Source organism: Peromyscus maniculatus, chromosome 21 (assembly GCF_049852395.1).
Source record: "Peromyscus maniculatus bairdii isolate BWxNUB_F1_BW_parent chromosome 21, HU_Pman_BW_mat_3.1, whole genome shotgun sequence".
Classification (NCBI taxonomy): Eukaryota; Metazoa; Chordata; class Mammalia; order Rodentia; family Cricetidae; genus Peromyscus; species Peromyscus maniculatus.
Genome location: NC_134872.1, coordinates 47,911,532 through 47,925,489, shown reverse-complemented (window position 1 = coordinate 47,925,489; position 13,958 = coordinate 47,911,532). Strand labels below are relative to the sequence as shown.

The 13,958-nt window shown below is 52.0% G+C and overlaps 1 protein-coding gene across 1 annotated transcript in view; it reads left to right on the top strand.

Annotated features, from left to right (window-relative positions):
• The first annotated feature begins 1,866 nt into the window (after positions 1-1,866).
• Positions 1,867-13,958, top strand: part of Ccnd3 (cyclin D3) — an 87,115-nt gene continuing 75,023 nt past the window's right edge. Inside the window, exon 1 of the mRNA XM_076557689.1 lies at positions 1,867-2,039. The gene's annotated coding sequence lies outside the window, so the exon portion shown is untranslated. The remainder of the gene's footprint in view (positions 2,040-13,958) is intronic.

The window sequence follows — 13,958 nt, the reverse complement described above, 5'->3', positions numbered from 1 at the left end:
CATTTAAGTGATCAGTGGTGGTGCACACCTTTAATCCCAGCACTCAAGAAGCAGAGCCAGGCAGATCTCTGTGAGTCCAAGGTCAGCCTGGGCTACAGAGTGAGTTCCAGGACAGGCTCCAAAGCTACACAGAGAAACTCTGTCTCAAAAAACAAAACAATAACAACAACAAAGTATGGATTTACTTGATGTATATGGCCATTCTGCCTGCAGGTGTGTCTGTGAACCATTTGTGTGCCTGGTGCCAGAGAAGGTGAGAAGAGGGCTTTTGCATATCCTAGAACTGGAGTTATAGACCTCTGTGAGCTGCCATAGGTGCTGGGAATTGAATCTCCGGAAGAGAACCAGTGTTTTTAACTGCTGCAACATCTCTCCAGTCCTTCAAGGCCCGTTTGAAAAGACTCTAGAGATGGTCTACATTAGCAGGGTTTTCCCAACTTACCTAATTTTCAGCTTTACCTAGCTGGGCTAGCCCAGCTGCAGTGATCTCACTCTCTCAGAGAGGGTCTTAGTATTGGTTGTTTTGTGTGAGCCTATGTTTCCTGTAACCCAGGTTAGTCTCAAACTTGCTCTGTAGCTGAGGATGACCTTAAACATTATAGTGGTTTAAATAAGAATGGCCCCCATAGGCTTATATATTTGAATACGTAGTCACCAGGGCGTGGCGCTGTAGAGAAGGATTGGGAAGTGTTGGAAGAGGTGTGTCACTGGGGATGGGCTTCAAGGCTTCAAAAACCTACACCTAGTCTACTCCCTCCCTCCCTCTCCCCTCTCCCCTCTCTCCCCTCTCCCCTCTCTCCCCTCTCCCCTCTCTCCCCTCTCCCCTCTCCCCTCTCCCCTCTCCCCTCTCCCCTCTCCCCTCTCCCCTCTCCCCTCTCCCCTCTCTGCCTGCAGATCAGATATATATGTTTTCAGAGTCATGTATGCTCCCACCAGTGGAGATGACAGGGAACTAACCCTCTAAAACTGTAAGCAAGCCCCCAATTAAATGCTTTCTTCTAAAACGTTGTCATGGTCATGGTGTCTCTTCACAGCAATAGAACACTGACTGAGACAGAGAGCCTCCCCTGATTATCCAACCCACACCTTCTGCAGGGTTGCTGCAGCTCACCACCATACTCCATTTAAGTGGTGCTGGGGGAACTCAGGGTTCTCTTGCAAGCTGGGCAACTACTCTGCCTGCTGCCATACACCCGGGCCAGGCTTTCGTCTTAATACCGAGCTCCTGGTGTGATTTCCCCACACTGCTGCCTCTAGCCCCGGCTTGACTGCTAAGTGAGCAAGGAAGCTTGTCCCTTGTCCCTCTCACTCCCAGTATGTTGAGTCCATGTTACCCATCAGCCTCTCTGGAGAGACCTTGCCCTTTTCTTATCCATTCTGGCCCAGGGTGCATGCCTGGCCAGATGAAATCACTAAGCCTGAGTCCTAACACTTATTAGCCCTCTGACTCTGGCCCCGTTACCTAACCTCACTATTCCCCAGCTTCCCGGTGTGATTAACTGGGAACAGGTTGAGATAACAAGTGTCTCAGTGCCTGGCTGTGTGGTAAGAACTCAGACCTGCTGTTTACTTCCTGAGCAACGTGCACCACAAATTGCAGATGCCCAGAAGACATCCTCTGGAGTGTGTACACCTGAGCCTGGCGAAGCCGCACCCCCACCCCCCACTACCTGGGGCTAAGGATCAGGTCTGTTAGACCCTCGGTGGACTAGGGGGTCAGAGCTGGATGAGCGTCCTTCTAGCCGCTCTAGGGGTGTCAGGGACCAGACCCTAGCAGAGCGCAGCACCCAGCTCCTTTGTCTCGCCCGCCCCCTCGTCCCCACTTCCTGCCCAGCTTCTAGCTAGCGATCTGCTTGCGGGCGAGGACTTTGTAAACACTCTGGACACTCTCTGTTTGGGTGCCGCGGAAGCGGAGTGCACGCCCCTGTCCTGGCCGTGACTGGCGGCTGTGAGCACTCCTACTGTCCCAAAACAGATGTCCAGCAGCGGGAGAGAACGTGAGGCCACCATTTGAGCTCCGGGGACTCATCTGCCAAGAGGTAGGCTTGGGGGCTGGAGAAGCCAGAACAAATGTGACCTCAGCATCTCCTGCTTTGCCTGGGATGTTACTTAGAGTCCAGATTGGAGACCCCGAGGTGGAGATAGCAGGTGGGTGGGTTCGCGCCACCCTCCCCTCGGTTTTGGCCCCAAAAGCTTAGTTCACTTTCCCTTTGAGAATGATGTTTTGACCAGAGCTGAGGGTCAGAGAAGCCCCCAAAGGTCCTTGAGCCTCCTTGAACGCGTCCACGTCCTCACAGCCTCCCCTCCAGGCTAATGGGCAAGCCCAAGGATTTAGCAGCATAGATCAGCCTTAGAGTTTGGACAGCTGACCATGGCTTGAGGGGCAGTGATGTTTGAGCCCGCCAGAGCCAAGGAAGGGGGCCAAAAAATGGAACTTTACCGAAGGTCCTGGGGGTCTGATGTGTACAGGTCTCAGCCTTCTGCATCTTCTAAGAGTAGACCAGAAGAAGTGGGCTGCTGTTGCCGGGAAGCCTTATTCATTTGCACTGGCTGAGCACCTACTGTGTGCTTGGTACTGTTTCTGTATGCTGCTGATTTACTCAGCCGCTGCTGGTGTTGGTCAGGGCTCCCGCTGGGGAGGCTGGGGAGGGGTCATCTGGGTTGGGTTCTGGAGGATGGTTGTTGACCTCCAAGAGAATTAGGTGGGAAGTCTTTGAGGCACTTACTCCCTGGAGCTAGACTGAATCAACATGGTGTTATTGGGTACTGGGATATACCAGTAACTGGAAACAGCTCCTGCCTGTTCTCACTCACTTCCAGGCATAAGGAAGTGGGAATAAGCAGGAGCAATTCTGGGAAAGACAAGCTGTGGAGCCCTGAACTAAAACTGTGTGCAGCTGGAGGGTCCCCTGGGGATGGTAGGACAGGCCACACCATACTGGACACCGACTCCCCATCCTGGACCCTGGCACTGCTTTCTCCAACAAGCCTGCCCTCTGCCCATCACCACAGCGTCCTCTGGGACTAGTCCTGGGTGGAGAAGTAGCTCTTCCCCCGCTTCCCCGCCACACTCGGCCGATGTTGGGGACATCGTGGAGTAAAGTTAGTGCTTGTAGCCACAGAGACAGGATCATTCCATCAGCCCACCAGTCTATGCTCAACCCTTGAACCCACGGTCATGGCCCGCATGGTTCCAACCTTTTTTTTTTTTTTTTTTTTTTTTGTACGTTTCTCTTGGCCAAGGACTTGGGATGCTGGCAGACAGTTACAAAGCACCTTCAAGTGTTTATATTGGTGGTTTAGATGTAGCATCTCATTTAATGCCTCTAATAGCTGTGTTAAATCATCAACTAGTATTAGCTCCATTTCATAGATGAGGAAACTTGAACACAGGAGGTAAAGAGGGGACAAGAAATGAATGTCAGGGAGCTGGAGAAACGGCTCAATAGTTAGCAGCACTCTCTCACAACTACCTATTTCCAGGAGTTCTGATGCCCTCTCCTGGTCTCTGCAGGCACCAGGCATGAGCGTGGCACATACACATACATGCAGGCAAGTGCTCATACAGGTAAACAAAATAAATAAAAGTAAAGAAATGGATGTCAAGCTGGATGGCAGTGGTGCACACCTTTAATCCCAGCACTTCAGAAGCAGAGGCAGGCAGATCTTTGTGAGTTCAAGGCCAGCCTGGTCTACAGAGTGAGTTCCAGAACAGCCAGGGCTACACAGAGCAACCCTGTCTGGAAAAACACCAATAAAGAGGGGAGAGATGGGGGATGGGATGTCAGAAATGGACTTTAAATCCAACTCACTTGACTTGGGAGATCCTGTGCTTTCCTTTGAGACAGGGTCTTGCTGTTAGCTCAGGCTGGCCTCCAACTCCCAATCTTGACTCAAACTCCCAAGTGCTAGGATGAGAGGTACTCATCATCACAACCAGATCTGCACCTGGCTACCTGGTCAGCTGCCTCTTCACCTAGCCATGTAGAACGTGCGGCCGAGCAGGTGCTAGCTGAGGTGAGTCTGTGGGCTTACACAGTCTCTTTTGTAGAACTTGGACACTGGTACTGTTCACACAGAGTCCCCTAAAGGCCTGCTCAGGATTCTGGGGACAGTACAGCACAGAGACAGTATCTTTCTTATGTGGATGTGGGTGTGCGCATGGGTGTGACATCACATACCTTTAGTCCCAGCATTTGGGAGGGAAGCACAGGCAGATCTCTAGGAGTTGGATGCCTGCCAGGTCCACACAGCAAATTCTAAGCCAGCCAGTGCTACACAGAGAGAGCCTGTCTCAAAAAGACACCCAAAACGTATGTATTTGATATGTATGTCTGCGCTCATGTCTGTGTACCACATGTGTGCCCGGTGCCCACCGAAGCCAGAAGAGGATGCTGGGTCCCCTAGAACTGGGGTTGACTTCTGTGCCAGCCCCTGGGATCCGCCTGTCTCCCTCCCTGTTCCACCTCGCTGTGCTTGGTTGTTTTTTTTTTTTATTTTTCGAGACAGGGTTTCTCTGTGTAGCTTTGCGCCTTTCCTGGAACTCACATTGGAGACCAGGCTGGCCTCAAACTCACAGAGATCCGCCTGGCTCTGCCTCCCGAGTGCTGGGATTAAAGGCGTGCGCCACCACCGCCTGGCTCGCTGCGCTTGGATTACAGATGTTTGTGGCTCTTGTGTGACTGCTTGGGGGCTGAACTCAGGCCCCACGCATGTGCAGCAACTGCCTTCCCAGGAGCCATCTCCTCGTCCCATTTGCCTTTTGAGACAGGTTTCCTAACCCCAATTGGCCTGAAACACGTATGTAGCGGAATATGCCCTTGAACTTCTGACCTCTGAAGAGTGCCAGCATTACAGACATGTGCTACCACACCTGCTTTGTCCTGTGCATATTCGAGCTTAGACCCCCACATTCTAGATCCCAGGAAGAGCATTCAAGCTTGGGATCTGTTTAAGAGGAAGGCGCAGAAGTGGGAGAAGCTTAAGGTAGCGTCCCCTTGAATCCCTGTGTCACTTCATGAAAAGAGCACCCTTGTGTCTGCCCGCTTCCCACAGGGTGGAACAATGCTTGTCACATGCGCCCCTCTACAGGGAAGCCTCCCCGAATTCTCCATATTTTCTCTGCCTCCTCTCTGAAACTCCCGGTTTCTCTAAGGAACCCTCTGCACAGACTTGGGAATGCCCAAAGTAGGTCCCTATGCCTACTGCAATAAAAATTAATAATCCCAGCACTCGGGAGTAAGAGACAGACCGGTGTCTGTGAGTTTGAGGCTGGCCTGGTCTACACAGTGAGACCCTGTCTTTAAAAAGACCAACTATGCGGCTGAAGAGATGGCTCAGAGGTTAAGAGCACTGGCTGCTCTTTCAGAGGACCTGGGTTCAGTTCCCAATGTGGCTATAACTCCAGTTCCAGGGATCTGAGGCCCTCCTCGGGTTTCCACTCTGTGTGCACATGTTGCACAGACATGGATGCAGGCAAAAGATCCATAAACTAATCCAGTAAACTAAACACTAACACATAAACTAAATACAATTGTTCAAATAAACAGCTCAGCACTGATCCCAAGAAGGGGTGTCTCTTGAGACGGGTGTTGATGCTGGGGGTTGAGGTGGAGGGAGGGTGTGAAGGTTATGAATAATGCGAACAGAGGCTGTTCTGAGCCTCCCCCCCTCCCCCGCCGCCGCCGCCGCCGCCGCCGCCCCCCCCCCCTTCCTCTCTGCTCCTAGTGTGGGGTGCAGTGGAACCCTGGGCACGCCCCCTGTCCTCTGCCCTCACTTGTCTGCGAAGAACAGGCTGTACCCTTGAGAAACCACAAGAGGAAGTTTAGGGCGGCTTGTGGGTGGGGAAAGTTCTGGGACCTCGGCCAAGTTTCCCTTTCCCTGCTGAGGAGTAGGTGTGTTTATCTTGCCCACAAAGACTTTTAAATTTTAAATCCTCTGAGTTTCAGAAAGCTGTCAGTTCCTGTCCGGGTCCTGCTGCTGGCCCAGGGCACCTTTCTGCAGTGAGACTGAGGTCTGTGTTTCCATTGGGTGGTGTCTGGTCTCAGCCCATCGCCTTTACCCGAGACTACCCCTAGAACCTTCTGGAGCACATGGCTCCTACAGCCACGTAGGGGGCTCGGAGGGTTCCCAGGGGTTCCTAAGTATTTCCCTTATTTGATACTCACTGTAATTCAAGTAGTGCACACCTCTGTGTCCAGGTTATCACTGAGGACAACAGTTCAGAAAGGCTTAGGAACTTGACGAAATCACACAGCTAGTGAGCGGCAGAGGGCGGATCTGTCTCAAGTCAGAGGGTCTGCTTCGTACTTTCAGTAATAGAAGTTGCAATCTAAAGTTTTTTGTTTTTGTTTGGTTTTTTGTTTTTCAAGTTAGGGTTTCTCTGTGTAGCTAGCCATGGCTGTCCTGGAGCTCCCTCTGTAGACCAGGCTGGACTCCAAACTCACAGAGATTTGCCTGCCTCTGGCTCCCGAGTGCTGGGGTTAAAGGTGTGCGCTGCCAACACTCAGCCTTTCTTTTTGTTTTTAAATAATGCTGCTGGGACTAAGAGATGGCTTGATGGTTATGATGGCTTGGGAGGCAGAGTTTGGTGGATCTTTGTGAGTTAGAGGCCAACCTAGTTGGTTCTACAAAGCGAGTTTCAGAACAGCCAAAGCTGTTATACAGAGAAACTCTGTCTTGAAAAAAAAATTCTCCCAGAGGACCAGGGTTCAATTGCCAGTACCCACAGGGCATCTGCACATGTTGCAAGACATCCAGGAAAAACACCCATATATGTAAAATAAATACATTAACTATATTATAAACCGTGCTGCAGCTGTGGAAGTGTGTGCTGGTGCTGCCTTGAATCCCAGCAGAGGAGGTGATCTCTGTGAGTCTGTGTAGTTCCAGGGCCATATAGAGACCCCATCTTAGAAACAACAACAGAAATGCACAGGCTGTTCTCCCAGAAGACCCAGGTTTGATTTTCAGCACTCACATGGCAACTCATAACCATACATCTGTAACTGCAGTTCCAGGGGATCTGATGATGCCCTTTCCTTGAGGTCTACAAGTCCTCAGTCTTGATCAGGTTCATTTTCTCTGCCAATTAAAGAATTAAACAGCAGGAAACACCTTGAGTATCATGGGCAGCATCAGAGAAATCTGCAACACTACGAGCAGACAGCAGCAGACAGAGTCAACAATTGAATAAGGACATTTCTTGGAAATGAGGAGACACTAATGCAGCAGATACCCCGAGAAAAAGACCCTCTGCATAGCGGAAGGGGACCTAGCACACCGGAAACCAGGCTCTTCTGGGGGCTGGAGGCGTTCTCAGTCTCTGCAGTTTTTCTCCCTAATGTGGGTTGGTCAGTTTGAAGAAAGACAGGGTGGTTGATTGGCCCACGACTGTAGTGCAGCATGTCCAGGCCTTGAGAACTGTTGAGCCAGTCCACCGGCAGGGGTCTGCTGGTGGGAGACAGACGCCTACCAAGCCTTGCGTTTAAGCTGCCGGGCTTTTGTCTCATCAGGAGGGAGAGGAAGACGCTGTCCGTTGGGGGAATTCACCGCCAGCATCACCTAGCCCCGGCCCCTATTCCTCTCTGTCTGCCTACCAGGAGGAAGTCACCTCTCATTCTGACCTCCAGGGGGCACCAGACACACAAGTGGTGCACAGACAAAGAGACAAAATACCCACACACATGAAATTTAATATACATATGTACACATATACATATATATACCTACCTACACACACACACACACACACACACACACACACACACACACACACACACACACAATGATGCAACACAATAGTGTGGAGAGGGAAGGGCTTGGGGTAGAAAAGGAATGGATTCTTTGCAAGTACATTTTTTTGAAAAAGGTCAGTGGAGCTGGAGAGTTGGCTCAGTGATTGAGTTACTGGCTCATTGGCTGTTCTTCCAGAGGACACAGGTCTGGGTTGCAGCATCCTCATGGGCACCTCATAGCTGCCTGTGACTGCAGCTTCAGGGGGTTTGAAACCCTCTCTGGACCTCTATGGGCACCTACATACACCTGACAGACACATAAATATGTTTTTAATTAAAAAATAAAGGACAGGGGCTGGAGAGATGGCTCAGAGGTTAAGAGCACTGGCAGCTCTTCCGGAGGACCTGGGTTCAATTCCCAGCAACCACATGGTGGCTTACAACTGTCTGTAATGAAATCTGGTGCCCTCTTCTGGACTGCAGACATACATGCATGCAGAACACTGTACATAAAAAAAAAAAAAAAAAAAAAAAAAAGTCCAGTGGGGGGGGGGAATAAAATACAATGGTGTGGTGGTGAATGCTTGTAGTCCCAACACCCAGGAAACTGAAGCAGGAGGATCATTGGAAGTTGGAGGGGGCCTAGGCTATGGATTAAGACCTTGTCTCCAATCAATCAATCAAGACAGTGTGAAAAAGTAAGGTTAAATTCCAGAAAGCTGGAAACAAACAAAAAAAAAAAAAAGTGAAATGTTTAAATGTTTGAGGTAGTTCTGGGAAGCATTAGAGCTTTAAAAAATGTTTATTTCCCAGATGGTAGTGGCACACACCTTTAATCTCAGCACTTGGGAGGCAGAGGAAGGCGGATCTCTGTGAGTTCCAGGCCAGCCTGGTCTACACATTGAGTTCCAGGACAGCCAGGACTGCACAGAGAAACCCTGTCTCAAAAGAAACCCCAAAAATGTTTATTTTATTTATTTATTTTTTTTTTCGAGTTATTTTTAATTATGTATGTGTGTGTGTGTGTGTGTGTGTGTGTGTGTGTGTGTGTGTGTGTGTGTGCACATAAATGCAGGTGCCTGCAGGTTGTGAAGCTACATGTGGGTGCTGGTACCTGAACTTGGGTCTTCGGCAAGAGCAGTACAGATTTTTAACTGCTTTGCTATCTCTCCAGCCCCGTAACTTTTATTCTTGAGTGGTTGGAGTTTTTTGTTTTCTGCTTTTTAACCGTTTTGACTTCTTCTTATTCTCATTAATTATTATTATTGCTTGATTCTCATCATACAGCCCTGGTACCATCTTACGTAGACCTGGCTGTCCTCGAACTTGTAGCAATCCCCATCTCTGCTTTCCGAGAGCTGGGATTACAGGCGTGGAAAGCACCACGCCCACTTGGCAAAAATGGAAGGGCTTTCTAACAACTAACTGACCCTATGACGTGAGTCCCAGCCGCAGGAGTCGAGAGCGCATGCACTAGGCGCCTCTGCCAGAGTGTCAACGCGCAGACTCCACCCCTTTCCGCCTGGAAACGGGGTTGCTCACCGAGGCCCCCTTGCGTCATCGCTCGGCCCGCCGCCGGCCCGGGCCCACGGTTTTCACACTCCATCCACCAGATGGAGCTGTCGGCCAGAGCGTCGCTTCAGGGGCCCCTATTGGGTGAAGAACCCCACCTGGGCCGTCAGGCGCCAGCTGGTTTCCTGGGACCTCTGGCTCCCCCACCCCACCCCACCCCTTCCCAGCTGTTTACCCTGAGAGCTGTTCTGGCCGGACCGGCAGAATCTCCATAAAATGTGCTCTCAATGGCTCTGGCCCAAGTGTGCAAGCCTGGGAGAATGTGCTCCTTCCCCAGGCAGAGGCCTCTCCACGCTTCTTCCCCCTCCTGACCTTCCTGAGTCCTTGCACAGAGGGACCCACGCTGCCAGCGCCAGCGTGTCAGGGAAGCTACCCTGCAATGGCCGTTCCTACCCTCCAAAGGGTGTGACACTCATATTGTTGCCTGTAAGGGACCTGGGAAGCCACACCTCTCTGAAACTCTTAGCCCTCTGCAGCCTGACCAGCTCCCACGCTGGTAAAATTCTCCGGCGGTCTCTCCTGAGATTAGAGAGCGGAGGCCGAGCCACGGCTCTCAGGAGGTGGGGTCACAAGGAAGATGCTGGATCCTCCAATACTGGGCCAGATCTGCTTGCTGCCGGTCAGACCCTTAAGAAAGCCGTAAAGGGCCAGGTGTGGTGGCGCTTGCCTTTAATCCCCGCACTGGGGAGGCGGAGGCGGGTGGATGTCTGTGAGTTCCAGGCCAGCCTGGTCTAGAGCTTGTTTCAGAAGGAGACAGAGAACTGAGCGGTACAGCCGATGGGTTACGGGGACACAGCACACAGAGCCCAGGAGGAGCAAGTTGGCCACAGGCACCTGAGGACTGACCCGGAGCAGTATCTAGCTAGTATTTCCAAGCACTTAGTAATCCATTCCTTCCTAAGCCCATCCCTCAAGAGACAAAGGGAACAGGAAACCCATCTTACAGGCAAAGAAGCCGCTGTGCAGAGACGTCCGCTTCCGTTCCCACAGCTCAGCTGGCAGGCAGGCCCTCTGGCTGGAAAGGCCGTTCACCATCCGTTTTCACTACCCAGTGGAGTGGCCGGAGCGCAGTCCCGCATGGACAAGCTGCCCAGCCTTGTCTTTGCAGGGCTCTTTCTGGCTGGTATTTCTTCGTCTGCTGTCTCCCCCCTCCCCCCACAGCAGCTAATACTAGCTAAATGCTTACAGAGAGCTAAATGGATAGCATCGCTGTGTCCTCACAGTCCAGGGAGAGCGTGGGGCATGCCAAGGCTCAAACCCAGACCTTTGCCCAGGCTAGGCAAGTACTCTGTCACTGAGCCCCAGCCCCAGCAAGACAAGCGTTTACTATGCCTTGACAGAAGAGGAATCGAGGCACAGTCTAGCCTGCACTGGATTTAAGGGCAGGCCACAGATCCTTGTAAGTGAGAGTTCCTGTCTCCATAACGTTAGCATCATTTTCCAGCCTATACTCCTAGGGGTGGGCATGGAGGTTATCCCAAACCAGTCTTGGTTTCTTTGCTCATCATTCTGCCTATGGCTCCCTCCCCCCCCCCCACCTCTCTCTCTCTCTCTCTCTCTCTCTCTTTTTTTTTTTTTTTTTTGAGACAAGGCCTTACTAGGTAGTTCTGGCTGACCTGAAACTCACTTTGAGGTCTAGGCTGGTCTTGAACTCACAGAGCCTGCCACCGACTCCCTGGTGCTGGGATCAGGAATGTGTGCTACTATGCTCTAGCATGTTTGTGTTTGTGTTTTGAGACATGGTTTCACGTAGCCCAAGCTAGCCTCAGGCTTGCTCTGTAGCCAAGGATGGCCTTGAGTCCCTGATCCTCTTCACCACCCCACCTGGTTTATGTGGTGCTGCGGCTCCATCCCAGGCCTTGGTGTGCCGGCCGAGCGAGAGCTCTACCACCCAGCCAGGGCCTCAGCCCCACAGCCCTATTTCTTCTGGAATAAAAATAGACCTGCGAGTTCTGGCCTGTGGGGAGAAGGTTGGACAGAGTCCTTGAAGTTGGGGCAATCCCAGAAACTCCCAATTCTGGCCCCAGCCTTTTCTGCTCCAACTCACCCTCCCTCTGGTTCTCTGTTCTCCTCTCTCCAGGCTGCTCCTCCCTGCCCCTCCCCTGGGCTCCGGGAGTTCTGGGAAAGGAAGTCAGGGCTGGGGCCTCCGACAGATGCAGGCCTTGAGCATCCACTTAAGCTCCAGCTGGAGGAGGGGGGCCCTGCCAGGGGAGGAGAGGGCACCTGTGGGTCCCATCCGCCTGTCCCCTGAAGGTTTCTGTCTGCTGTCACAGAATCTTTCCTGAGCTCTAGTTTGTGGAGCTTGCTAGGCTAGGTGCTTGGGGTCCGCTTTGAATAAGACCCTCAGGAGAGCTGGAGCTCCAGCAAGTGAACAGTACTGAGCTGGCTTGGGGGTGCTGGGGAGGGAGCTGTTTCCTCCCAGGAGCCGGCTCAGAAGGTCAAGGCCCCCTTTCCACTCAGCTCTACCCCTCTTCCTAAGACAGGCCCCCTACAGACCCAGAACCACAATGGAAACAATGTTGGGGTCCAGGCCCTCAGATATACTAGGGGGCGGAGCAAGAGCGGAGGTGTAGAACGTTCTCTAAGCCTCTGTTTCTCCAGTCAGCTGGCACCTGCTGCCCTAGGAGCAACATCCATCTTTGCTTTGATTGACTTCGTTTCTGCCCATAAGCCCCCGCTGAATTTTCTTCTCAGATTCCTTCATCTCTAAAGAGAGAGTCTCTTTGGGGGTCGGCCCAGACTTGCTATAACCACTAAACTTGACCTTGGTGCCTCTGGGCGGTCCTCAGACACAGCTGCTGAGAGTCGTTTTGGGTGTTCCTCATGAGCATACACTGTGGGGCTCGCTCTTTCTTTTCTAAAACAAAACATGTATTCTGTGTGCTGGTGAGGTGTATGTGGGGGGGCATTGCTTGGAGGTCAGGGGCAACTTGCACAAGGTGGTTTCCTATCATGTGGGTTCAAAGGATTGGACTAGGGTTATTGGTAAATAACTTTATAATAAATATGTGTGTTTATTAACTCAGTTCTTACTTATTCTTCACCCTAATCCTGTGCAGAGCTGGTGGATGTAGCTCAGTCGGTAGAGACCGGGCATCAGGTATCCCTGGGCTCAGTCTCCTGTACCACACAAAACCGGGTGTGGGCACCTGGCTGTGACACCAGCACTTTGGAAATAGAGGCCCGAGGATGAGATGACTTGCGGCCAGCCCGGGATACATATGCCTGCCGTCTTAAAAAAGAAAAACAGAACAAGAGGTTGGAGGATAGCTCAGTCAGTAAAGTGGTCGGCTAGCGAATCGGATCCTCACAACACATGTCAAAATGCCTTACATGGTATCAAGTGCTGGCGAGGCAAAATCCTGGGGCTCCCTGGCCAGCCAGTCTAGCCCAGCTGGTGATCTCCAGGCCACTGAGAGACCCTGCCTCAAAGGAGGTGATGGCGTTCCGGAGGCTGACCCCCAGGGTTCTCCTGTGGCCCCCACAGGTGTACACGTACATGCACCCGTCACAAGCGGGTGCTGTGAGTTTCTCTTATTTCACATAGGAAGAAATGGAAGTGTAGGGCCCAAACGAGACGTAGCCCAAGGTCAGCACTGAGAGCCTGATGGCAGGGACCTTAGCGGCACACCACTTTTATTCCAACACTGAGGACGCAGAGCCAGGTGGCTCTCTGTGAGTTCAAGGCCAGCTTGGTTGGCATGTGTGTGTCGCCACCCATCAGGAGAGTGTAAGAGGACACCAAGTTCCCCATGTGACGGTGCCTTAGGCCTAGTCTCAGGACTAGTAAAGCGGAGGATTGGGGCTCCTGAACTGGTTGTGAGTGGCATGCACATGTGTCCTGGAAGTGGGTGGTGTAGCCAGTGTGTTGTCTCCAACCCCCCCGCTCCAAGCATGCCAGGGCATCCTGGATCCCTAGGTCTCCTTGACACAGACCCTTGCCCCGACAGGCAGCTTGGGTGTCTCAGAGGACCCAGGAAGCAGGAGCTGAGGGGTGGTGGTGGATGTGAGCTTTACGAGGTGGGGCTGGGACTCTGACCCATCTGTGGAGCCCTGGATGAATCAGCCTGACCACAGCCACCCAACTGAAATGAAGGTACAAACATTTTCTTCCGACTCCCCCTCCAATGTTCGTTTTCTTTTCCCTTGGTCTTTCCCATCACAGCTTTATTGGGGTGTGGCACCGGTTTATTGGGGTGTGGCCCCGGGGCCATAGCTGAGGGCATAACTCAAGCTCATGGTTAAGCTGGGTCCTGGGGCTGAACCGATGACTTGGCCCTTGAGGAAGGTTTGAGGTCTCCCATAGTTCTCCCAGAGATGAGCAGCAGCCCTGCCTAGAGTGGAGGACACGTGCCCCGTCCAGAGGACGCATAGGTATAGGGCTCAGCCACCTGATACAGTCACCCAGCGACATCTAAAATACACGGGGGCTCTGAAAGCATTCGTCTGTCTGTTCTTCATGTACAGCAGTGTTATGATGTGTTCAGGATTGGGTTCAAAGTCAGGGAAAAGACAAAGAGCAAAGCCACTGTTGTGGGACTGCAGAGATGACTCCATGATTAAGAACACTAACACTTGCCGCTCTTCCATGGAACAATTCCCAGTACCCAAGTCAGATGGCTCACAGTAGCCTGTAAGTCCCAGGGCATC